We start from the raw sequence: 24,944 nt of genomic DNA, 5'->3' as shown, positions 1-24,944 counted from the left end.
GATTTTTACATTTAAATTTGAGCTACTAAAATTTCAACAGATCCTCTTACTCTCATTTTTGGCATATATAGTTTAATGCTTGGCAGAGATCATGTTGCAAAAATAACACCTTTTGAAATGTATTAAGAGCTTTTAATCACTTCTCAAAGTGCTTCTCCATCTATTATCATAATTGTAGTTACAAATGATCCCAAATTCATTGACTGGATGGGGATTTTGAAATATCTAGTCCAAAGACCTCGTTTTATAAAAGGGGACCTTGATACCCAGAAAAGTGAAGTGACTTGTTCAAGGTCACACAGTTCATAAGCATCAGAACCTGGTGGAACCCGGGTCCAGAGTCCATGATCTTTCCATCGACTCAGACTTCTTGTTCCCACAGCTAGAGGTATAGAATGAAATGTACAGAGATGCTCTTTGGGGCCACTAATGGAAACTTTTTCTCTGATGCATGTTGGTGAGGAACTGAAATCCCCCAACAGAGTGAGGGAGTCTGATGATAAACGGATTGCAGGTTCCATCAGGACCCTGTGGGGGTCTCCTGCCCATCCACCCATTTCCAGACAGAAGTGCCCCTAGAACAGTTCAGAAAGAAGAAACTGTCAGGGAAGTAAACCCTTCAATGACCTCAGCAACCTGTTTGCAGCTTCAGCCACTTTCCACTCGGGGGAAACCATCTTGCCCAGCAGTACTTGGTGATGGGGTCTGCTGTTTCCACGAGGTTCTGGTCAAGTGAGAAATGTAGACAATCGCTCCCCTGCATTCCTCCTTAGTGACTTCTGGAAGAATACCTAAGGGCTGTAGGAGGTAGGCTTACCTACACCTGCTTAGTCTCTCCTGAGACCTCAGACCCTCCGGAGTCCCCGAGGCTGCAGTGGGGATTTTCACCTAACTTCCTATAACGCAAAGCACTGAAAATGATGGGGCTACAAGAGAGTCAAGTAAGGTTTTGGTGAAATGGCAGATGGAAGGTGGCACAGCCTAGGGGTTAAATATAATCATAAATAGAACTTTATAACTATAACACCTGGGTCAAAGCCTGCCCCTGCTACCCAACCAGCTATGTGGCTTATGGACAAGTTACTTCCCTTCCTCAAGTTCAGTTCCTTATCTTTAACATGAGACCATGACACCAGCTCCTTCATACCTTTGCTATAAACACTAATGAAGACAATGTGGATTCAAAAGAGTTTAGTATAGTATCTGTTGGCATATAGTAATCCCTGAACAAGAGACGGCTCTTAATGTTGCTTGGCTAGTGCAGACTCAGGAGTCAGACTGCTCGGGTTTAAATGCTGGCAAAATGCCAGTGAAGCACCTGGCTCATAGTAAATGCTCAGTGGATGTTAGTAGCTAATTATGAATTTGCATTTTAACTAGAATGATTTCAAGTGAGCATGCACGTTGGTGAGGAGCCATGATTGGCAGTTATATGTGCCTTTGATGAAACAGGAAGACAGTCATAAAGTTTGATGGAAAATCTTCCATTATGTGGGTCACTGAGTGAGGGCCAAACACTGTAGCAATACACAGTTGGGGGATTAAAAGTTTTCCATGTTCCCTGCAAAAGCTAGCATTCAGTGAGATTGGTATCAAGGGCAAACTGAAAGGAAAACCACAGCACAAATGGGCAATATTCATTTAGTCACTCACTCATTCACCATTCGTTCACTCATTCACTTGTCCGTCCGTCCATCCATCCATCCATCCATCCAATAGGCGTTTTGAGCATCTCTGTTCCAGGAGCCCTGCTGGACCCTTTACGTACATATCTTAGTTCTCTCGCAAGACTACCAGGTGGGCATCACCACCACTCCACAGAGGGCATTAAGAACTACAGATGTGAAAGCAGAGATGAGATCAAAGCCCAGGTCTTTTAGATCCCAGAAACGTGGCTCCTTTAGTGTGTGATTTGGGCAAGTCACTTCAACTCTCTGTGCCTCTGTTTCCTCTTCACTGAAATGGAAGCAATGGCTTCTCCATGACGGAGTGACTGAGGATGAAACAAGGCAAGTGCACAAAAACTCCGCACACCGGAAAGCCCTACAGACAACGTGAACCTTGGTGCTCGTCTGACCTTGTCCAACAGAGTGAGTCTGAGTCAGGGCTAATGTGAAACCCTCCTAAAGCAGGCCAGTCTCTCTGGTTTCCTGATGGCCCATGATGGATGGATGGGGCCATCACTTAATGTGTCGAGGAGCTGTCTACGTCCACAGCTGGGCCTGCTTCAATCTTTCCATGAGAAGGAGCTAGAATCCCCTGAAATAAGCGGTGCCCTGTGAAGCATTGCCTTTGACAGCTGGTGAGATGTTATCATCCTGCTCTGAGGCAAGAAAAGAGGCAGGAAATTGGGAAGCCCCAGGAAGCCCTGGGCTGAGACACAGAGGCATTTCCAGCTTTTGAGTGAGTTACAGGCTCCCCCGGGGGGTTCCTGAGGTGCTGAACATCCTGTGGTGAGCTAACATTACCTGAACATTCATCAAGGCTAATGACTCTTCTGAGTAATTGGAATGGAGTGTCCTTCACAGCTCCTGGGGCTGCGAAGATGGCCATCTGGGACAGCGGCACTCCTGGGACTCTCTCGCAGTTAACAGTCATTCCACGGAACAGGAAAAAAACAAAAATAACTTTGGCTATTGATGACTTCCCCAAGATTTTCCTGTTTACTTCAAGGAAACAATTTTGGAACTTGAGGGAAGAAAAAAAATACCTATAGTGAATATGGCCAACTGCCAACCTCTGGAATCCAGGGCGTACCTGAATACATGCCCTGCTTTACATTACATACAGCTTATTCCGGAAAAGTTGTGAGTCAGTAAAGTAGCTATTAAAATTGTGTTGTACGTGGAGTTGTGAGGTTGATGTCTAAGGGGAACCCCTGCTGAGAACTGTTGGTGAACACTGACTGCTGTCCCCCTGATTTATGGCTTTTGCCAATTTGGACTTTGCGACTTCAGTTTCTAGAAACAGAACCCAGATTCTCCCTTAGCTGATGCCGGGACAGCAGGATCTGCTGACCAAGCTGAGAAGGAGGGGCCAGAGAAGCGGGAAGACTGACCGCCTCCTGCATGGAGCTTTGGGGTACATGGGCAGACGGGGAAGGGAATGGATGGATGTGTAACCAAAACTGCGCTGAACACCGGCTGCCTTCTTCCCCGTGCTCCTGCCATGTGGCCTGACAGGCGTATTTGTGATAGGCTGTTCACCCTGCTCCAGAGTCTATGTGACCCCTTGGGGTGCAAATGTTTCAAGGCTGAGGTGCGATTCACCATATTTTCTTTCCCCTCCCACAGCAGCCTGTATGGCTTCAGATGGGGTGACTTCAGGAGCCCAGTCCCAGAGAGAAAAAGACCCAAGTATGAGGCCCAGCTGACCCACAAGGGACACGATGCAGCATAACAGAACACGTTTTGCTTTAAGTGTGGACAATTTTAGGGCCATTTTGTTCTACCGTGTAACTCAGTCATGGTACACTCCCTTCAACAAAATCTCTCCTCGATGCCCATTAGTTAAGAAAAGATGTCAGAGCTCTGGCTGAGCGGAGGTGAGGGCCCCCGTGCTCTGCGGAAATTCTCACTGCTCTTCGTGTCAGCAGTCCCATTCCTGTAGTGGATCTCAGACAGTGACATCAGAAAGAAAGAATTCCTGCCTGGAAAGGGCACTATGGCAGTGCGAGTTAGGACCTGTCATTTAGGAAATCGTGTCTTTCATGTGCACCTCCTCCTACTAGACTGAATGCTCTCTGCGGACTGGACAACACCCGTCTCACTCACTGTTGTCCCCCTGCCCCACACCGGGCCTAGCACAGCACCAAGTGCCCATAAGTACCCCAAAAGCAAGATATGTCTTGGGTATGCTGAGTGGCTCGGAATGCCAAAATGAGACAGCTCTGGGCCTTTATTTTTGCAGTTATGAATGGGACATATAGTAATACAGGCCTCAAAGTCCTTGTGTGAGGATCAAATGAAATTACCTGTAACAGGTGCACTGTGGAGCGCTTGGCCTGTGAGGAGGGCTCTGTCAGTGGCAGCGGATACTGATGACTTGGGCTAAAAGCTGAGAACATAGCCACGTATTCTCCAGGTGAGAAAAACTCGAAGCCAATTGTTACAGGTTGACTTGTGTTTCTCCCAGAAGATATATGGAAATCCTAAACCCAGGTACTTGTGACATTATTTGGAAATAGGGTGTTAGCAGACACCATTTAATTGAGGTCACAAGGGGACTCTGATCCAGTGTGACTGGTGTCCCCATAGCAAGAGGTAGGGACACCCAGGGAGAAAACCACCACGTGGTGACCAAGGTGCGAATGCACGAATACGTCTGTAAGACGAGGGACCCCAAGGACCAATGGCAAACAAGGGGAGGTGGGAGAGGCAAGGAAGGATCCTCCCCTACTGATTTCAGAGCGAGCACAACTCTGTCAACACTTTGATTTCACACTTCTGGCCTCCAGAACTGTGAGACAAGGAGTTCCTGTGGTTTTAAGACCCCAGCTTGTGCTATTTGGCTACAGCAGCTTTAGGAAGCAAATGCATCAATACGCTGCCTTCCGCACGGTGGCCATGGGCAACAGCGATCAGGATTCCTTCCCCGTGCAGCCCTGAAAACCCCAGTTTGCGGGAATGCTGCAAGGGCTAGCAGCGTGCGTGAGGTTTCCTCCATCCAACAAAGCCTGTCAATTACATCGTTATCTCCAGTTTCCATCAAGAGCCAGAAAAATCCTCTGGAATGTTAGAATTCAGTGACACCAAAGAGAAAGAAAAGCCAAGATAACATTCACTTAGGAGAATGTTTTTTCTTGAGAAAAAGACTCTTAACCCTTATCTCTGCCTGCAGCCGAGTGACCCTCGGAAGTTTCCTAAAATAGAACTGGGGGAGGGGGGGACTAGCAAAATCCACTCCAATAGACAGCATTCATTTAGGCTTCTTGGCAGCGAGTGCAACACGAAAGGAGGACTTAATTTAAAAGGGCCTGTGACATTAGGCAAACCACCGAGACTGGGCTCGGGGGTGGGGGGTGGAGGGCGGCACGTTCAACTCGGGAACAAAGGCTCCCTGTTGCCACAAAACCATCATAGCACCTGTTTTTTGCCAGGACAGATACATTTTGGGCAGGAAAGGAAGTTATCCTCTGAAATGCAGAAAGAGGCTATGGGTAGGCTCCAGCAGCACAGCAGGAGAGGAGGGTCTGAGAAGTCCCAAGAGCCTCTGCGGCCCAGCAGCCGGTGAGGCCCCGCCCGAGGTCAAGAGGAGGAAGCTGGCCTTGCCTTGGAGGAACTTAACAAATCATATTCTTCCCTGCTTCGGTCAAGTGTCTGCAGGGAGCGTGGCTGAAGTAAGGGATGGGTTCGTGGTAGGCCACTCACGCTCCTTCTTTGGTTTTATTTTCTACCATGAGGAACATTTTGATTATTTTTAACCCACTGACCAACCCTAGCTAATTTCCTGTACCTTGAACAGCCCATCCTGTTTGCTTTCTGTCTCCCTCTAGGTGGGATGTTACAAAGCTCCGGTGGAGGCCTCTTTTCCTCCTCCAGATCCTCCCAGGTTAACAAGTGGTGTGGAGTGTTCCTGTCCTTGGAGTGAGGCCTAAAGGTGAGGAGTGAGACATCCGTCCACAGGCCTCCTTCGGGGGGCCTCCTAGTGGGCTGCGCTTCCTGGCTCTCTCGTGCTTGAAGGTAACAAGTGCCTTGCCCCATGCACAGGCTCCATTCTGCTTTGCACCATGCATTTTGCTGGACACATGGGAAACAAGGAGGGATGAGACTTTACCTCTGATTTAGTCAGGTTTTCTGAGGGAGGCAGACCGGAAAAAAAAAAAAAAGAAGCAGCAGCAGCAGCACACTGGGGTATGACAGAGACATTGCTGGAAGAGGGGAAGGAGCACAGAACAAGCAGGCCCAGGAGGGCTGAGAGAGCTGCAGTCTAGGGCCCTTTGGCTCCACTGCCCCATTTTTCTCCCTCTCGCTTCTGTGGGATGATTTTCCCCCACGCAGACTTGAAGCCTCAGAAAGGCAGGGACCAAATCCACCATTTCCATTGATTTCCATGGGTCCCCTATACAACCCAATGGACACTGTATCCCCTTCAGAAAGGGATTTCCAGAAAGATGATCTATTCCTTTCTCTCCTTCCCTGAATGTGAGAATGGAGCGGTCAGGACAAGGGTGCTAGGGTTCGCACCACTATGTCTAGCTCGGTGAGTCTGAGGAAGTTCGAGGCCAACCAGACCTCTTGGAGTCCGTTTTCCCCCTCTGAAAAATGTAAAGTAGATGAGATAACCTCTAAAGATCTAGGATTCTACAACATACTCTAGCAAGATCTGTACTTTCTAGGTTGTTCTCTGCAAGGACGCAAGGACATGAGGAAGGAAAGGCCATGAGTCGGTCACGCCAATTCCGTAGTTCATAACAAGTAGGTACAAAAGGAGAAACTGAGTAATAAAAGCATGTGATAAAACCAAGATGGAGCTTTCTTAAATTTTTGTAGCAAAGAAGAAGGAGGAGGAGGAGGAGAAGGAAGAGGAGGAGGAGGAGGAGGAAGAGGAGGAGGAGGAGGAGGAGGAGGAGGAGGAAGAGGAAGAGGAGGAGGAGGAGGAGGAGAAGAAGAAGAAGAAATCAATCCATGGAATAGCAGCAACAGCACAGATCTGGAGTGAGACACACCCCAGTCCAGCTCCCAGCTCTAACCAACCCTTACTTGCTGGGCAACTCTGGAAAATTACTTAACCTCAGTATTAGTTGCTTATTATTTAAACAGAACTCTAATTAGCCACTAATTTATTAAATCATCTCATTGAGTTTGTGTGAGCACTAAATAAAATAATACAATGTTACTCACAGTGTCTTAATTCTTAATTAATTAATTTTTAATTAACCTAATAAATGTTTTCCAAAGGAATGAATATCAGTTTCCCTCCAAGAGATGCTTAATTTTGTACCCTGGTTCACAGACAGGGTGACTACATATTTTGGTTTGCTTGTGTTTTGGCACAATTATTGTTTGTTTTCCTTTTCACTTTCAGAAAATGTACTGATCTGCCGGTCCCATCCATTAAATTCAATACTGAAGACATTTATGGGGTGTCCACCATGCAAAGTCAAGCTTATCTTTCTGGTGCCTTCCTTTGGAATCCTCTCTCTGTGTCGTCGTTAATTTGAACCTGGCAAAGGACACAGAGCACACGTGAAGTGGCTGCGATCACCCATGGTCTTTTGCTCTCTCGGCTTTCAGGAAAGGTGGACAGCACACTCGGTACCACACTGCAAAGGTGGGGTTGAACCCAAAGAATGAAGCCTTAATAGCGGTAGACCCACCGGCCTCAGACTGGTCTTGCCTTCTGGCGAGTCTTATCCTGGGCCTTGGGTAACTCATCATTTCTACTTCCGGGGTGTAGAGAGTGGGAAATTAAAAAAGAAGCCAAGATTTGTTGAGCTCCTGCTACGGTCTGAACGTGTTCCCCTCCTCCCTGTTCACATGTTGAAATCCTAGGGCCCACTGTGATGGCATTAGGAGGTGGGGCCTGTGGGAGGTGATAAAGTCATGAGGATGGAGCCCTCAGGAGAGGGATTAGCGTCTTACAAGAGGCCCTGGAGAAGCCTCCTGAACCTTCTGCCATGTGAGGGTAAGAAGAAACCTGCCATCTGGGAGGGCCCTCACCCAACTAGGCCAGCGCTCTGGTCTCAGGCTTCCGGACTCTAGTTCCGAGCTAGAGTTTACAGCCACCCAGTCTGTGGTATTTTGTGACAGCAGACTGAACAGACTCAGACACTCCCCCTGGGCACATTTTACAGATACTACGGCATTGACTCATCGCTGCAGATCTGGGCGACAGGTGTGGTTCCCATTCACACCTGAGAAGACTGAGGCTGGACCAGAGGAGGTAGGACCCTGGAGCCGAGGAGTCTAAACAGCACAGGTGACCAGGTGAGAAGGAGGCACTGTGCCCTCAGGCGTCTCGTTGGATTTAGGAGGTATCTGTAAAACACGAAGCCCCTTAGGATGCACGCTTCTATTAGCAGAAAACAACCAGAGTAACTTTCTCATTATTTGTCTATATTTGCTTCCTGGAATTTGCAAATCTCAGATATTGCTCTGGTATCAATGATTATGAATGCTTTTTGGCAGGAGAAAATGGTTCGAGTCGCATTCCAAGGGTTGGGAGAACTTCTCCATCTGTTCTCTTTGAATCAAAAGGATCCTGATAAGGTGTACAAATAGCTAAAGAAGAAAGTGTGGTTTTCATCCAAAAAGCACGCATACATGGAAAAGCTGATGAAGAGTGCCTTGTATCCCCATCACATCACTGGCTGACTGGACAATTTATAAACAGGAGGGGAAAAAAAGGTCATAGTTGGAAATTTCAGCTGAAACTGACACCCCTGTCCAAATAGCAAATCAGCGCAGAATCAAAAAATTCTAATTTTACAATTCACAGATGCTTCCAATTAGAACAGGGAAGATTAATGTGGTTTCAGCTGTTACTTGAAAAAATTAAAATGTGCCAAGGAAACTAAGACAGAGTTGGTACAAAGGAGTTTCTTTTTCTACTGAAATATTTACTCCTCCAAAAATAATAATCACGGAGGCTTCAGGCCCCCTTTTTCCTGAGAAGTCACACTTAACACTCTTCAGTTTCTTTTATGGTTGTGAACACGGCACAGACCCACACATGCCTCCACTTTGCAAAATAAACACACACCTTCCTGCTGTCTAGAAGACCGCTAGTTAATCTGGGTCTCTGAGCAGTAAGCGTTTTGGAACACGGCTCTGTTCTAACATGAACTTCTGATTTTTCCAAGCAAATAATCATCAAACCTGAGAGTCTGAAATTGCCATTCCTCTAACTCAGGGGCCCCTTGTTTACAGGTATGTGAAAGATAAAGAGGCAAAAAAACATCCTATGTGTTGATTTTTCCGATGCGGATTTGAGAAGTAGTCACACAAAGTTTTTCCCACTGAGTCATACATTTCTGTGGCCTTTGAGAAACGGGCTAGGAGCTCAGAGCCCTAGCAAGACCCTCTGAGACCGTACAGGCCCCTAGGCCAAGGACAAGCTGAACTTGTAAAAGCTCGCATCCATTTTATGCTAGCATTTACGAGACAATTCTACGAGCAGGCATCTGCACCCTATCTTGAAGCAATTTGTAAGCGGAAGACTCTGCCCACTTTCATTCATTATATAAACATTTCTGGAGCTATCAGCGCATATTAGTCATGAAAGCTGGAATTTAATAAAGGAGAGCAGAATGCAGTTTTCAAAGAGGACAAAAGTTCACTGGGAAAACATATGTACAAACCTCAGGGACCCTGATTCCTGGAAGCACATGTAAGAGACAGTTTAAGCGCCTGGAACCAAATGTCTAAAAGGGCTACTCATCAAGAGTGAAGCGGGAGGGGGCGCCAGGAGACATCTGACCTGTCATTCAGACCAAGTGTAGCCTCCCAACTATAAATGTCTTTAAAGGAAGAAGTCTCAAAAAACTCAAGGTCAGGAATGTTCAAGGACAAGAAAGTGTTTACTTTCAAATGACCAGGGAAAGATGCCAGCTTCTTGGGTTAGAGTAAGTCCCAACTGAATCCACTCAACTCAAATCACCAGCGTTATTGTGAAGCTCAAGAGCAGAGGCTCAGACGCACACAGATGCCAATCTCAAGTCTGCTGGTTCGTAGCTCAGTGACCTTGACAAATGACTACCTTTGAGCCTCAGTTTTCTCATCTGTAAAACAGGGAGAACGAAACATTTCTAATAAAGTTGTGTATGACAATTAAGAGAAATAACATATGGAAAACAGTACAATGCCTGGCAGGTTTGGTCAGTGCTCAACAGAAGAAAGCTTATTTTCCTATATTCCATGTAAAAAAGCTTAGGAAATCCTTCACATCCTGGGCTTATGTTAATAGAATATAATAAGTAAGGTTATGAAAAGTTGACTTGATCTGATTTATGTACGTACGAGGTATATGCTTGCAATATTATTGCTTTCTCTCAGTTAGAATATCCTGGGTCTGTATAGCCAACCCCCAAGCTATCAGATGACAGGCATATCAAATGGGGATCTTATTCTGTTCAGGAGACTGATAATATTGGTGTCATTATGAATAATTTTTGCTGTTATGCTAAAAAACATAGTAGGTCCAGACTTTCTTTCCTTTCCTCTATTTCTCTCTCTCTCTTTTGAAGATTTTATTTATTTGTCAGAGAGGAGAGAAAGAAAGAGGCAGGCAGAAGGAGAAGGAGGCTCCTACTTGAGCAGGGAGCCCAATGAGAGACTCGATCTCAAGACCCCAGGATCATAACCTAAGCCGGAAACAGACACTTAAGCGACTGAGCCACCCAGGTGTCCCCCAGTCTTCCTTTTCTATTGGCTTGTGTGAGGTAAAGCACTCATTCATGAACTAGTTCAATAATTATTTATTAGACACCCCCCCATGTAATAAGCACTATTCTAGGCAATCGGGAAATTTATCTCAGTTAACAAAACAAACAAAAATTCCTGACTTTATGGGGCTCATATTCATTCTAGTACATGGGAATTGCCATGCCAGGGGTGACAGAAAAGGACAAAGACACAAAGAGGAATAGACACAAGGTCCAACGGTCTAATAAGCTCCCTGTTTGATAAAGCAGATCTGTGAATATCCACTGGGTAATACTGCAGTGAGTTCATTAACATTATTAGCAGAAAGCCCCTGTGCACCCATAGATAGAGGGAGGAGCAAAATATTCCATCATGAGGGAGGGAGGAGAGAGACCGAGGAAGTGGCAAGAGATGAAGACATGGGGGCTGGGTTTTAAAGGGTAGGTGGGAGTCTGTCCTGGGGTGAGGGCATCAGGCAAAGGGAAAACTCCCGGTTTCTGTCAATTAATGAAGCATTTAGCAAAATGTAAGCTTAGAAGAAAGTGCACTGTATTAACTGAAGTAGCTTCTTATTGTTTTGTTTTTGAACTAGGACTAAGTAGAAAAGGGCCTTTATTTTCCCTAAGTTTTTCCAACAGGTGAGAATAGCAGAGTCTGCTCCGACTTGATTTCTGGTGCTCCGTGTTTTCCCAGAGCAGAGTTTATGAAAATAGGGTCCAGGTGATGCCGGTGTAGTTCTAAAACACTTAAGGCGTGGGGTGGGGCTTTGCCTACAATGAGCTGCGGGCAGTTTCTAAACGGAGATCCTTGTACCCCACTCCTGACATAGTGAATCAGAACCATGGGAAAGAAAGCTGGCAGCTATAATCTGTGGTAAGTGGACTTTTACAGAAATCTAAAATCATTGGCCTCTGTAGAGGTTTCACCTCCCAGTCTGATAATCAGAATAATTTAATTGCATATTTATCTTAATTATTCTAGCTAGCACCCTGCCTAAGTGTGTTCTACTGTTACTCGAATTCAAATTTCCTGTACCATCTTCGTCTAGAAAGAGAGAAGTTTCTCTGCTTCTCACCCCTGGTGACTCCCACCCCCACCCCCATTTGCTCAAAGGAGGTTCACTCTGGCTGCATCTGTTCTTCCCTTGGTAGAAATGTTACCATGACAACCTGATGTCTACAGGAGAAGCACTGACAGGCTCCTGCAAGGTCTAGGCCACACTGGCCAACAAGTGCCACCTACTGCCTTTCTTCTGTGATGAGGGCTGGGCATGGTTATTAATCCTCTGGAACCCAAGACTCCGGAAATGCAGGTCATAATCTCATTCTACTCTATTTTTCCCCCCCCTTTGGCTATTTTGTTTATTTATTTATTTATTTATTTTTCTTCTCTTTTTCTTTTTTTTTTTAATTTTTAAAATTTATTTTCAGCGTAACAGTATTCATTGTTTTTGCACCACACCCAGTGCTCCATGCAATCCGTGCCCTCTCCAATACCCACCACCTGGTTCCCCAACCTCCTACCCCCTGCCCCTTCAAAACCCTCAGATTGTTTTTCAGAGTCCATAGTCTCTCATGGTTCATCTCCCCTTCCAATTTCCCTCAACCCTATTTTTAGAAAAGATTTTACTTATCTATTTGAGAGAGAGCAATGCTCAGGGGCACAAGCTTAAATGGGGTGGGGGTGGTGGGCAGAGGGAGAAGCACGCCTCCCGCTGAGCAGGAAGCCCAGTGCCAGGACCCTGGGATCCTGACTTGAGCCAAAGGCAGACGCTTAACCGGCTGAGCCCCCCAGGTGGCCTGCGTTCCACTCTAGCTATTGATCTTCCCAACTGATAGGTCTGGGTTTGTGGATAAAGTTATTTTGTAAAGAAGGCGATAAATGTTATTCTTTAATTATCCCAGTAACATAGAAACTCTGCAATTACTTTTATCTCCCCAGCTTAGCTTTACACATTCTATTAAATTCCAGAAACACTTAGCCTGGCACTTACTGAGTGCTACTCTGTCTCAGGTCCTGGAAGGTCTACCTGCTAAAGATTCTTAAAGAAATCAAATAACATTTAGGTTAATGTTAAAAAAATTAAACACTAAGAATTTTAAACAAAATTAATAAAGTTAAAGATCTTTGTTTATAAAGAATCATTAATAGAATCTCATGTGGGATTCTTCTTTTTTTTTTTTTTTTAAGATTTACTTATTTTAGAGAGGGCATAGGGGGAGGGGCAGAGGGAGATGGACAAGCAGACTCCCTGCTGAGTGGGGAGACCCATGATTTGAAGTTTGATCCTACAACCCTGAGCTCACGACCTGAGCCAAAACCAAGAGTCGGATGCTTAACTGATTGAGCCACCCAGGTGCCCTTCATCTAGATAAGATTCTATTAGAAGTCATCAGAGAAATGAGACTCCAAGCTTGTTTTATCATTGCTCCTATTCTAACTGTGGATCCTTCCATATAGCTTCCTTCTATCCAACAAGGCAATATGCCAGGCTCAGTGCTGGGCACTGGGTATTCAATGGTGAGCTAAACACACATGACTCCTGCCCATCATCAAGCGGTGGGAAGAAGAGTCCTGGATGGCAAATAGAAACAGTTCGGTTCTACCTCTCACTATTTGTACAACCTGGGGAAGTCAACCTTTGGAATCATCCATTTCCTCAAGTGAAAGGGGCTGCCCTATCTGTTTCACAGAGCAGCTGGTGGGACCGTATTTGAATTCATTCTAAAACTTCAAACTACTTTATACATATAAGTCATCATTATGAATTAAGCTTGATTCAAATGATGGGGGCGGATATCTATCTCTAGATCTGAGTTCTAGTCCTACCATTCCCACTGACTTGTACCCCTGGGCAAGCTGTCATGTCCCCTCTTGGCCTTTGAGCTGGTTGATGGACAGCTGCAGGATGGTCTCATTATATGCTGCAAGGGGAGGCGAACCTGCAGAATTGCAGCTAGAGCCCCAGGTGTCTTCAGAGCTAATCAATTCCACCTCCTCACAGACAGGGCTCCACCTGAGGCTTCTGGAAGAGATGGGACTCTTTTCAAAGTCCTTGTAGGAGGCCAATGCCTCCACCTGTCTCAGAACCCAGAGTGGAGTGCTGTCTGGGAGTTCCGGGGTGCACTAGTAACATCTGTGTTGGCTGTGTAGGCTGCTTCTAAAACTGGAGGCCATGTAATACCCCAATACCAACTCAAGGGGGTGTCATGGTAGCAGGACCCTGAAGCTCTTGGTGTGTCCTTGCTACCTGCCAGAAAGGCTCTGTCTGTGCAGGTATGCAGGACCTGTCAAGGCACAAGGTCTGGCTCTCTCCCTGAGGTGCTCTAACAGGGCACCCTGATACGGCATCGCCCTTCATAGCTTCACTTCACCTCGTCTTCCCCCAGCAGACTCTAACCGAGCTGATGCACATGGGGCTCCTGCAGACACCAACTGCTAATGTCATTCAGGCTAAGGAATGTGTTTGATTTGCCTCTGTTGTTTGGGAGGGGGGGCGTATGAATATTTGTGGAGCCATGATTCAGAAATGTCAAGTTTCAACAATGCAGGACTAGAGGGAGTTCCAATGAGGATGGAGAGGGAGGCATTGGAAGAGGACAGACTTGTGTTTAGACCCTGGAAGGCACTAGCCAGATGGCTCTAGGCAAGGTCCCCATCGCCTCTGAACCTCTTGTCTGTGACCCGGGGACAATCATGGTATCTGACCTCTCAGGACTGTTCTAAGAGTCAGAGATAATAAAGATACCAGAATCATCACCCTACTGGCCACTCAGTGAAAGACAGTGGTCATGGTGGTGGTCGCCATCCAGCTTGAAGGTCCATTTCTGGAGTCCATCTCAACTTTCCATGACCGCCATTATGCCCCAGCACCTTCAGATCTGACAGTTCTCTCTTCACCACCACATCACACCAGCGTCTACAGGGTCCCCTTCCTCACTTTCATCTTCACATCTAGGACCCTCTCTGGCTCTGCTCTCCTGGTGCTTCTGTAAATAAAACAGTGTCCTATGGCCTCTCCTCTTGAATCCTCAAGAATTGTCCTTCTCGAAAAACACTTTTGTTACAGTTTCCCACTCAAAAGTGTACTGTGATCTCACACTAATACAATCCCAACCCCACGCTCTGCCTTACATCAGTGCTACCTCCCCCAGCCTGTCGGTGGCCTGTTTCCTAAGACCCCCTGCACGGGCCGTGGGCCAGTGTGGTGGTGAGTCCTCCCACCGGACATGCTCAGTCACCAGAGGGAAGAGACTCAGGAAGGTTGCTCAGGCATATGCTCTGGAGACTCGGAGGGGTGGGCGCTTCCATGTACTAGACATTTGTAGTTACTTCAGCTCATAGTGCCTCAGTTTCCCTTTTCATGAAAATGGGCCTAACAGTATTAACACAGAGAGATGCTGTGACATTGGTGAAACCCTAGAAGAGTGTCTGGTGCATCAGGAGGTCTCAAAAAACCAACGTGAGCTGCTGCTATGTGACAGAGGTGACTCAGGCATCCCCTCAGGAAGGAACACTGCTTTCGGCTGCCAGCAACACAGCACTGACTCAACTGACTGGAAAGAGGAAGTTCATTTCACATAATAAGAAGTGCAGGGGAAGGCACCTCCACGATTTGTTTATTCAGTGGCTCAACAATGTCACTAAGGACACAGGCTGCCCTCATTACCATTTGGGGCATTACTGGCCTGCCCTCTGGGGTGTTTTCTTCGTGACTGTAGAATGATTAACAGAATTCCACGCATCCCATGTGGACGTGGAAGAAGGAGCCCTCTTGGGACAAGAAACACCTTTCCAGGAGTCCTCTGGCAGACTACCCTCCCCTCTCTTTGCCCAGAATTGTCACTGGCCGAAGGACTTTACCATGATTGGCTGGGATTAATTAAGACCCATTACTTGGTGCTGGGAAAGACCAAGACTTCTTCAAAGCACATGGCCACTGGGAGAAAGAAAGATCACTGACAAAGCAAAACGAAAACACAACCAGGGTTTTGTGAAGGAGGAAAGGGCAGCCAGCGACATGTCTTCCGCATTCCCAGTCCCGAGCATCTGTGATCCTGGCTTGTTCCAACCATGTGTCTCACTCAGGCAGTTCTTCCTGCTTGGAGCTCATCCACAAATCTTTGCATGCAAGGGATTGTGCTGGGTCATGTTCCCAATGGGAATCAAAATCTGTTTTTCAAGGTTTAGATCAAGAAACAACAATTCAGTGGAGAGATTTCTTACCACAATGAATTACCTGCATACTTCCGGAATAAACTAGACAATCCCCACCGCACTTTACAAAGTGGCTTACATTGCTTTAGAGATGCTCTTTGCAGCTGGCCTGTGAACTCCTCAGGGTCAGAGACCTGGAATAAACTATCTTATTCCATTTGGATCTTCCCTGTACTTGACGGTGGCCAACCATAAACATGATGCTTAATCAAGGCTTGCTGAACCTAATTAGAAGACAGTCTTTAAGCGTTCTGTCTGGTGTGTCTGCAGGCACTATGCTCAGCACCATGGGAGACACAGAGAAGAACAAAACCTAGTTCATTTCCCTCCTGAAGACTGGGGTCCAGGAGAGGAGCTCATATGATAAGAGCTGTCAAGCTGGAGAAGTCCTTCCATCTTCCACCACCCAGATTACTTTTTACTCTTTTGACTTTTTCACTTGTTCCCCTCCAGTAACCTCTGGACAGCGTTGAGGCCACACTGGGCACCCTGCCGCAGCCTTGTTTCCATCTGCAGCATCCCAGACAGAATATTCCTGATCTACTCCTTCCCATCACTCTCCCGTTCCCACAAAAACCTATCCTTCCTAACTCCTAATCTCCGTGGGTGGGTTTTGTTTGTTTGTTTGTTTGTTTTTTGGTAAGATTTATTTATTTATTAGAGAGAGCAGGGGGATGGGCAGAGAAGGGAGAGGGAGAAAAATCCTCAAGCAGACTCCTTGCTGAGTGCAGACCCAGACACAGGACTTAAACCCAGGACCCTGAGATCATGACCTGAGCTGAAACCCCAAGAGTCAGATGCTTAACCCACTGAGCCACCCAGGGGCCCGCAATCTCTTTGTTTTTGGGAAACTCTGGTTCAAGATTAGTCTCTAAGAAACCAGTTCATTGATAAAGTTTTCAATGTTACCCATCCAGGGCACATGAAACATTTGAGGGGATTCCTGTAGGGGCAATGAGCCAATCCAAGGACCTGACTATAAGAGTGGATTTTAGGCATCTGCCAGCCGGGGGTGGAGTTCTTTTCTGGCAAGGCAGAAATTTACCCTTTTTCAAGAAATTTTACAACAACGATCCTTTATTCTTCATCTAGCCCAGAGCCTTTCAAAATATATGCACTGTTGGGGGCATCTCTTGTGAAGCCACTCCCTTTGGACTAAACTTAGCGTGAGCAAACCCAAGTTGCCTTGCATTTTACAGGTTAACGAGAGATCAAGGTTATTAGAGGAAAGGTCTACTCAACTCCTGCCTGTATGTACGTATTTCCTTCTCAGTAAGGAAATTCTCCCACCCCTATTCTTTTGATCACCATGGCTGGGATCGCCAGGGACAAAGGAGGAAAAGGACAGAGTCCGATAAAAAAGAAACAAAAATCAGTTTGTTTAAATTGCCAGGGAAATCTGCCTTTGGCTAAAGGAAGTCAAACCCAGAACATCCTGTTCTAGTTAATAAAGCTCATTTGCTCCCAGCTTGAGCAGAAAAATAGAATCTCTGTGCCTGTGGGGGCCGCTCAACCTTTCCCACCTTTACTCTCAGCCCCTACACCCACACTCATGGATGGCTAGGGGCTCCTCGGTCCTCCCCAAAAAGCAGATGCTCCTTCTGGATGCTAACGTCCCAGGCAGGTCCCAGGCAGTTCAGTACAAACTCACTTCTTTTGTATGTAAATCTTCAAACTTCCTCTGCAAAAGAAAAAGGCAGTTCCCTGTAATTCAGATGCAAGAATTAACGGTCCTTCTTTCCTCTGTGTTTCTCTGTTTCAGAGTGTTTCAGTGCCGTGGGATCCAGACACAATGTAACTTGCTTCAAGAGACATTCGTGTCAGATAAAAGCTGGACCACCTCATGCTTTGGAAAGACTCCTGGTGGCACCTTCTTAGCTCTCTTCCAGCCTCAATTCCCAAGCACGGGAACAACCCAAGGCAGACCCTGGACGGCCCAGCTGGTCTGCCTGGGAAGGGGCCCACGTGTGAGTCAGAGCTTTTCAGCAAAATGACACTTCTGCGGATAAGCCTGCAAGCTTTTTCTTGTCAGAAAATGGTAAGTGTGTGTTTCCATCTCCTCTCACATCTTCCTCCTTTCAATGCCAGACACCTCAGAGGCAAATGGATATAGCACAGTGCTCTAGTCCGCTCAACATTTACAGACTAGAAGGGTTGGAACGGGAAGACGCCCCTGAGACCCCCTGATAAAATTCTCTTGTTTTATAGATGAGCACACAGAGGCCCAGAGCTGGGGAGGGATGCATTGACAGTCGCACTGCCAAAACGCTAAAACTGGCACAAAAGCCTTCGTCTCATGACTCGCAGCTTTTTCTACGAATGCACAGCGGGGCCTGGAAGTATCTGCTCCTTCTGCTTCCTGCAGATGGTCTCCATTCAGTTTTCAGGGGCAACCTTTCGCCAGCTTTTCATCCAGTGGCTTTCAAAGTGTGGTCCCTGCCCCAGCAGCATCCGGGTCACCTCGAATCTGCGTTTTACCAGGACTCCGGGTGCTTCTAATGCAAGCTGATCTGTGATGCCCTAAGGTTAACCTGTTCGCCTCACCCACCCAGTTCATCAGGGGGTCAGGACGCTAATCAGATCCATCTAATTTCACAGCCCTTTTCCGGCTTAGCTCTTCAAGTGACCTGTAAGGTGGGCGTTCACTTAAGGGACCCGTGGGGAAAGAGTTTATGGTAAATTTGTGACTAGGAGCTGGAGTGGAAAGCTAGGAACCAGCACTCGCTCCCCTACTTCCTCCAGTTGCTCCCACCTGCCCTGCTGTCCTCTCCCCCCAGATCTGCTCATTTACCTCCTTTCCCTCTCTTCCTTCATAGCTGGCATCTGCTTTTGGTCTACTACGACCCGACTCTGATGTCTAAACCATAGCACACTTTTTGCCCAATTTCTCTTCCTAACTGTAAAAGTCTCCCTACATAACTTTTCCCATTTTTCCATCACATTCCTGTCAAGGACTCCAATGGGCCCAGCCCGTCTTCTGAGCCAGGCCACGCTGGTCACTCCAGTGCTTGGTGGTCTTTGGTCTGATGAGTTTTCCTGTCTAATCAACTGCTGAGTGTGCATTTTGGGAGAGGGAGGACTTCAGTGCACTCTGCAGGAGGAGGAAGTTGGGGGAGGAGAAAGGAAGCACCCAGGGTCTCCTTCCAACCCACCCGAACCTCCCCACTAACCCTGTGAATGAGACATGAGGGAACCTGGCAGCAGCTACAATAGTTAGGCTTGCTGAAGGGTGAACGGAGATGGAGGTTCTGTTCTATTATCATGACCTTAATCTTCGATTCACTGCCAGGCTGGAGTGGCCTAGGAAATAGGGATGGCAGGTTATTGATGCCCCGAAAGTCACAGAAGACCAAGTTGGGAAAACTGTCGAGATCACCTAGCACAGTGGTTTGTAGCATGGGGTGCCCATGAGAATCCCTGGCAAGCTTTTGAAAAGGAAACCTGCCCGGGACCCTCCTTGGGGATTCTGTCTTAAAAGCTCCCACATGTTTTTAATGCACAGCTGTCACTGAGAACTACGGCTTTAACTTGACCCTGTTTGTTTTCCAGGTGGGGAAATAGGCTCAGCTATATAATGTGACTGGGGCTCAGTCAGAGATCTCCTTCCTAACTTGGTTATAGAGTTTGGGTTATTAGATCATCAGTGGCTAGAGCTGGAAGAGATCACAGAAGCCATGCAGTCCAACCCTATGCTTTGACTTGAGACTACGGAGCTCAGAGACTTGCCTACATGTTCAGCCGGGAAGCAGGGAGAGGGCTCCATACCGTACATCATGACTCCTCATCCAGTGCTCTGCGCCCAGTGCCAGGGCTGCCGGATGAGAAGCTAAGCAGACCCAGCTATGGGCCGTGTGCTTGCTGTGTTTTGGGGAGCCTTCTCAGTGGCACGGTGGCAACAGCTTGGCAGAGAAACCTGGTGTAACTGCACGAGGCATGGGCTCGGCCAAAGGAATCAGCACTTCGGTGCCCCAAGAATGGGGAGCAGACAGCCGGTCTGAGGATGCTAACCCTTGCTTTCTGCCTGCCTTCCAATCATGCTGGGAGCATGTGTGTCTGTTCCGGACCAGCTGAGAGTGGGGCTGAGGTGATGGGCTCAGAGGCCATCCCTGGGTGTCAGGGGTCTTCGGACATTTGCCGAGGTAACGTTGTCTTTGTTTCCCAGAGTGGCTTGAAGTCAAGATGTTGGTGCCCACTGGTCCTGTGAAGAGTTAGCAATGGCTTCAGATGGAATTTGGGATGCAGAGGCACGTGGCCCAGGGCCCTTGGGTATGTGTACGCAGGGACAGGTGGTGGAAGCGGTTGAGATGGTTGAAGGTAAAGAGGTTCCGATGTAAAAACAAAACCAGATAAAAGAGTAAATAAAAGCATGTAGGGATTCAAGCACAAAAGCAAAAACAAAATGAGGCAATGGCTGAACAGATATAGTGAGGAGGAAACAGGAAGCCCAAGGAGGTGAGTATGAGCCTTAATCGCACCCCTTCTGGCCGCTGGGGTGAAGGAGAAGTGATGAAAAAGTCATGTCTTTGGAAGCTTGTGAGGAACTGGGCAATGGAGAAAGTGTATTCACACACATTGAGCTCCTCTAACCTTTACAACGTGCCCACGAGGTGGACAGACCCTGTGATCTGGGCTTGGGGAGATCGAGTAGCTGAGCTCTAAGGCCATGGGGTTAATGGGGGAGCTGAGCTATTTCCCCTGGGCCCCAGTCCCAGTGCTCTGTCCATCATGGGATTGTGTGTGTCTGACCACCATGTGTGCAGGCCAGTCATGCAAGGGAACTTGCATGAAGTTAACATGTAACATGTAACACGAAGTTACATTAACTTACATGTTAATCCCTCACATGTCCCACTGACCGGGGCCATGAGCAGCTCGACTGGGATTGCAGGAGAAACCTGGGAAACTGGCACTGGGTCAGCAGGGACGTCTTAGACAAGTCAGCCTTAGTTTTGATCTGGGTAAAGTAAGAAGCCCCTTTTGGGGTCGTGTAGGGCTCAGGGATAAAGGACCCGAAGTAACTAGCCGAGGGCCTGCCACGGGCGTCGTCAGCATTCCATAAATGGTAGTCCTTACTGTCCTGTAAACATGTCACTGGATTTGCAGAGAAGGAAGACAATAGCCTGGCTTGGGGCCCAGGCAGGCTGGCTTTGTCCAGATCCAAACCCAACTTCAGGTGTGTTCCACAGAGCCTCGGCCCAGTGATGCCAAGGCCCACTTCCTCTCCTCCCCTCACCACTCATCACAGCCTCTAGGACTGCACCTGTCCCTGCCAACAGGGACACAAGTCCAGATCATTTCAGGTCCACATCCAACCAGAGAGTGTGTGGCACTTCAGAGGACTGAACTGCCTCAGCCAGGGAGGGTGACTCAGAGTCACATGACAGAGCCCGGGGGCACAGCTGATGAGCACATAGGAGGGCAGGCCCTTGACACACGGAATCTCACTGACAAGCAGCCACACGAATGGGCATCCCTCCCATTTCCCACATGAGGAGACTGAGGGGCTGCTAAACCATCAACAGTCATTGGAAAACAGTCATCGGAAACGGGGATTCAAGGCCAAGTCTGCCTGGCTTCAAGGTCCGTGCTCCTTCCACTACCTACACACTGCCCTCATCACCCATCCAGGTGGGACCGCACACAGAGGCTGGGCGATGTTAGGGTTCCAGGGATGTGCACATCTCTCAGAGCCCAAGAGGAGGGCGGTGAAGACAAGGTTTAAGCTTGTGAGGAACTGGACAATGGAGAAAGCACATTCACACACGTTGAGCTCCTCTGACCTTTACGATGTCCCCATGAGGTAGACAGTTCCTGTGATCCAGAGTTGACCAGTTTGGTCAAGATGGAGGAGCCTGGGTGAGGGAGAGGATTCCCTCTCACTGGATAGCAGTTTTACACCCATACTGGCTTCCCCACAGCCCCCTCCTTAGCTAAGGTGCATTTTGGACTCCTGCCTGGGCTCCCCCAGGGCTTGCTCCTCTTCTGAGTCACATGTTAATGACACTCAAAGGCCTTGCTTCAAGCCAGGCTCTGCAAGATCTATGGCCCACGGAGGCACACACAGAGGGTGTGCCAAAGGAGAAGAAGGAAGGGTCAGAGGAGGCTCCACAAAGCCTAGAACCTTCGGCCGTGTTTATCTGCCCAGGGATATTCAGGTGCCCATGAGATAGCCCAGCATCTCCCTCAAGGTGGTGAGGCGATGCAGAGGCACGCTGGAAGTTCAATTTTAGCATCGGCTGGACCTGATTAGTTAGCTTGGAGGGGGGCAGGCCCTTTCACAGAGGACTCCATTGTTCCTGGGAACCTGGCAGGAATGTTTATCATTTCAGAAACCGAGAAGGAGCTGGCTCTCTCCCTCTTGGCCTTGGGGCTGTCCTCCTTTCAGATGCTAATCCATAAAGCCATTCCAAGCCAGGCCTCGGAGGCAGCTCAGGGCTGAGGTGGAGCCTGTATTCTCAGTTCCTTCAAGAGCAAGGCAGGTGTGGAATCCACACCTGGAAAGCGGCCAAATGGAAACCTGGAGCAACAGCTCAGATGTCACATGTCAAATAGTTTCGTTGGGTAATCATCTGAAGGAGGGTTTGTGCAAAACACATGCGGTAAGTCTGTACCAGGAGCGTGAGGGAAGGATCCAAGAACACAGTCCAGTCTGCCCATGCCTGCCTCAGCCCCGCACAGCCTCGGGCCCGTTCTCTTCCAAGAGAGGCTCAGCAAACAGGATCCAGCGATCAAATATTCCTGGAGCCCCAAAAGCCCACCAAACGGGACCACTCCCAGGCCGCAGCAGGCAGTGGAGCTTGGTGGTACCCGTCCACATTCCGGTTCACACTGCATGGGTTGGCACGCAGGCCTTGCTGGGTATGAGCTGTGTGACTTTGGGCAAGTCATTTCTCTGTGCCTCAGTTTGTCCATCTACAAGTAAGATGATAGTCATACGCACCTCTTAGGGGATTGTGCTAATTAAATGAGCTCATATATATAAAGACTGTAGGATAGTTAGTACCTGGCCTTCAGCGGACATGCATTGTGCTTATCATCCTCTTCTGCTCTGGGCAACTGCAGGTCTGCGGGGATGACAACATGCCTTGTTTCCCACGCTATGTGTCCAGCTTCTGTAGTATGCGGACTGCACCCACTCAGGGCTGACCTGGTTCTCTGGGCTGGAGTTGATGGCAGGGTCCTATTTCCACCCATATGAACCCCCTACTCGGCTGCCACGCACGTCCCTCTCCATTGCTGACCCATTGGAGAATTGCCAATGGGGCCTGAACCCAAGTGACACGGCTCCCCGTGACTCCAACCCCTTGGGCTTGGTTGGGAAGGGAACCAAGCACTTTCTTCTTTTTGGGCAGAGACACTGGCCAATTCTCCTATCTCTCTATTCTCCCGTTTCACCCACCATGAAGTCCCAGAGGCCTTACATTCTGGCAAGCGGAAAGGTGGGTATGCCTGGGTCAACAAATAATTTTGCCTCCTCCATTCTTTGCTTTCACCTTTTATGGCCCAGCTCAAATGGCACATCTTTGATGTGGCTTTCCCTGATTCTCCTGGTCAGAATTCTTACTTCACTGGTTGCTAAACTGTGATGTTGGACAAGTTCCTTTCCTCTGGCTACCTCAATTTTCCCATCTGGGAAATGGAGATACTGCTACCAAACTAACCTGACAGGACACTGGGAAGATCCAATATAAGCCAATGGATGTAAAAACCTACCTCCCCACCCCACGACCTTACACTCCTTGCCAGGCACAGGCGATGGGGAGAAACCCAAGCAGGCTGACTACATAGGTGTCTACAAAATCAAACCCTTTCCTGGAATGGCCACTCCTCCTTCTTTACTCATGGAATTCCCAGTCATTCTCCTGGACCAGCTCAAATATCATCTCTTCTGTGATGCAATCCTACTGCCCCCAGGGAAAATAAATTTCTCCCTCCTTTGTACTCCCATGTAGTTCTTTGTCTCTATTAAATCTCTCTTTTTTTAAACTTTTATTATATTTAACTTATCATTATTGCCTGTCCCCTTATTGTGCTAGGGATTTGCTGGAGGTCAAGAACCATATTCATTCTGATGATGCCCCGTGCCCAGTAGCTGCTCCATAAATGTTCATAAACTCAAGTTTTGCTTTGTGTGTTCCCTGGATTCTAGAGTGGGTTCTGGAGGCAAATCCTGCTGTGTATGCAGGATCCTATTACTAGTTCATCTGGAGCCCACAACTAAATCTACAACCTAATCCCCGGAGTCTGTGGAGAAGGGCTCCCACACAGCCTGGGAGCGGGAAGGCTTGCATTTCCACAGGATCTTAGCTGCAAACCAGTAGCGGCCGCGAGCTACGGCTAAAGGACTTCAGGAAACAAAGAGTTCTGGAAGAGCCAAATCGTGTGTGTAGGTCAATGTGTGAGTTCCTTAAGTGTTCAATGACTCAATTTTCTTTTAAAAAATGTAATGGCGTCTACGTATAATATGACTCTATGTTTAGCAATTCTTCCTTCTTCCTGTAACGGTCACTGAAGGCAAATCGACACTCACATTTATGCCGGGTCCCTTACTTATTCATGCCTCACATTTTACCGTCACAATGAGATCTGAAGTAGTAGTATTATTACCTGCATTTCATAAATGTGGAAATTAAGGCTGAGAGAGGATAAGGAACATGCCTAACATCAAGGAGACTAAATCTCACGGCCAACAGCAAAGACCTAGGTCTTCCTAGCCAGTATGCAATGCAGCTTTCCCATTAGAGTGTCAAGTGCTTGCCCAGTACTGGTCTAGTCCACACAAATGGATCTGACATGTTTCCAGCCCTCTCAAGAAATTTGTAGAGACAGCTGATATACACATAATTAAAAACATGAAGCACGAAAACTATAACTATGGACTAGAAGTATGTGTGATGACTTAAGAGGGAGCACGAGGGGGCGTGAGCCACCCAGTGGGGATCCAGGAAGACAGAGAAGCCTAGTCTTGGGGAACCTGAAAGTCTAGCCTCCATTCTGACGGACAGAGAATGAGGAGAGGAGAGCAGGCAGATGCGGGAGGCGGAGAGGGCCCCGAGTGCGAAAGGGCGGAGGGCTGGAGCGTCAGGCATCCTTGGGCATGGGGAACAGATCAGATTAGCTAGGGCATGGGATTTCTGAGTAGGAGCTGGGCTGTGACAGACTCGCTCTTGTCAAAGTGCTGGACTTCTTTCTTTCAGCCTTGTAGGCCGCTGAAGGCCTCAGAGGAGGATCATGAGCTGACCTGCACTGGGCAGGAGGGAGGGCCTGGGGGATCATTTCTGAGTAGGGACTGGGAGGTAAATAGGATCCTGCATCTTCAGAAAGGTACCGTCAGTTTCCAAGGTCTCTGCCAGGACGGGTTTC

The 24,944-nt window shown here is 47.8% G+C and overlaps 1 protein-coding gene and 2 long non-coding RNA genes across 7 annotated transcripts in view; 2 read left to right on the top strand and 1 right to left on the bottom strand.

The window, feature by feature from the left end:
* Nucleotides 1-24,944, bottom strand: part of ME3 (malic enzyme 3) — a 218,260-nt gene that overhangs the window by 98,488 nt on the left and 94,828 nt on the right. The gene's annotated exons all lie outside the window — the stretch shown is intronic.
* LOC116598632 lies at nucleotides 5,195-9,956 on the top strand. 2 transcript variants are annotated; one of them, XR_004289122.1, is made up of 4 exons: nucleotides 5,195-5,338; nucleotides 5,495-5,598; nucleotides 7,027-7,626; nucleotides 7,796-9,956. It is a non-coding gene; the product is annotated as an uncharacterized LOC116598632 (long non-coding RNA). The 2 variants fall into 2 exon arrangements; XR_004289121.1 differs by having other exon boundaries at nucleotides 7,027-9,956.
* LOC116598633 lies at nucleotides 17,051-23,641 on the top strand. The gene is made up of 3 exons (XR_004289123.1): nucleotides 17,051-17,239; nucleotides 17,344-17,619; nucleotides 17,790-23,641. It is a non-coding gene; the product is annotated as an uncharacterized LOC116598633 (long non-coding RNA).

This window comes from Mustela erminea, chromosome 9 (assembly GCF_009829155.1).
Source record: "Mustela erminea isolate mMusErm1 chromosome 9, mMusErm1.Pri, whole genome shotgun sequence".
NCBI classification, from domain to species: domain Eukaryota; kingdom Metazoa; phylum Chordata; class Mammalia; order Carnivora; family Mustelidae; genus Mustela; species Mustela erminea.
This window is presented reverse-complemented; position numbering and strand designations above follow the sequence as displayed.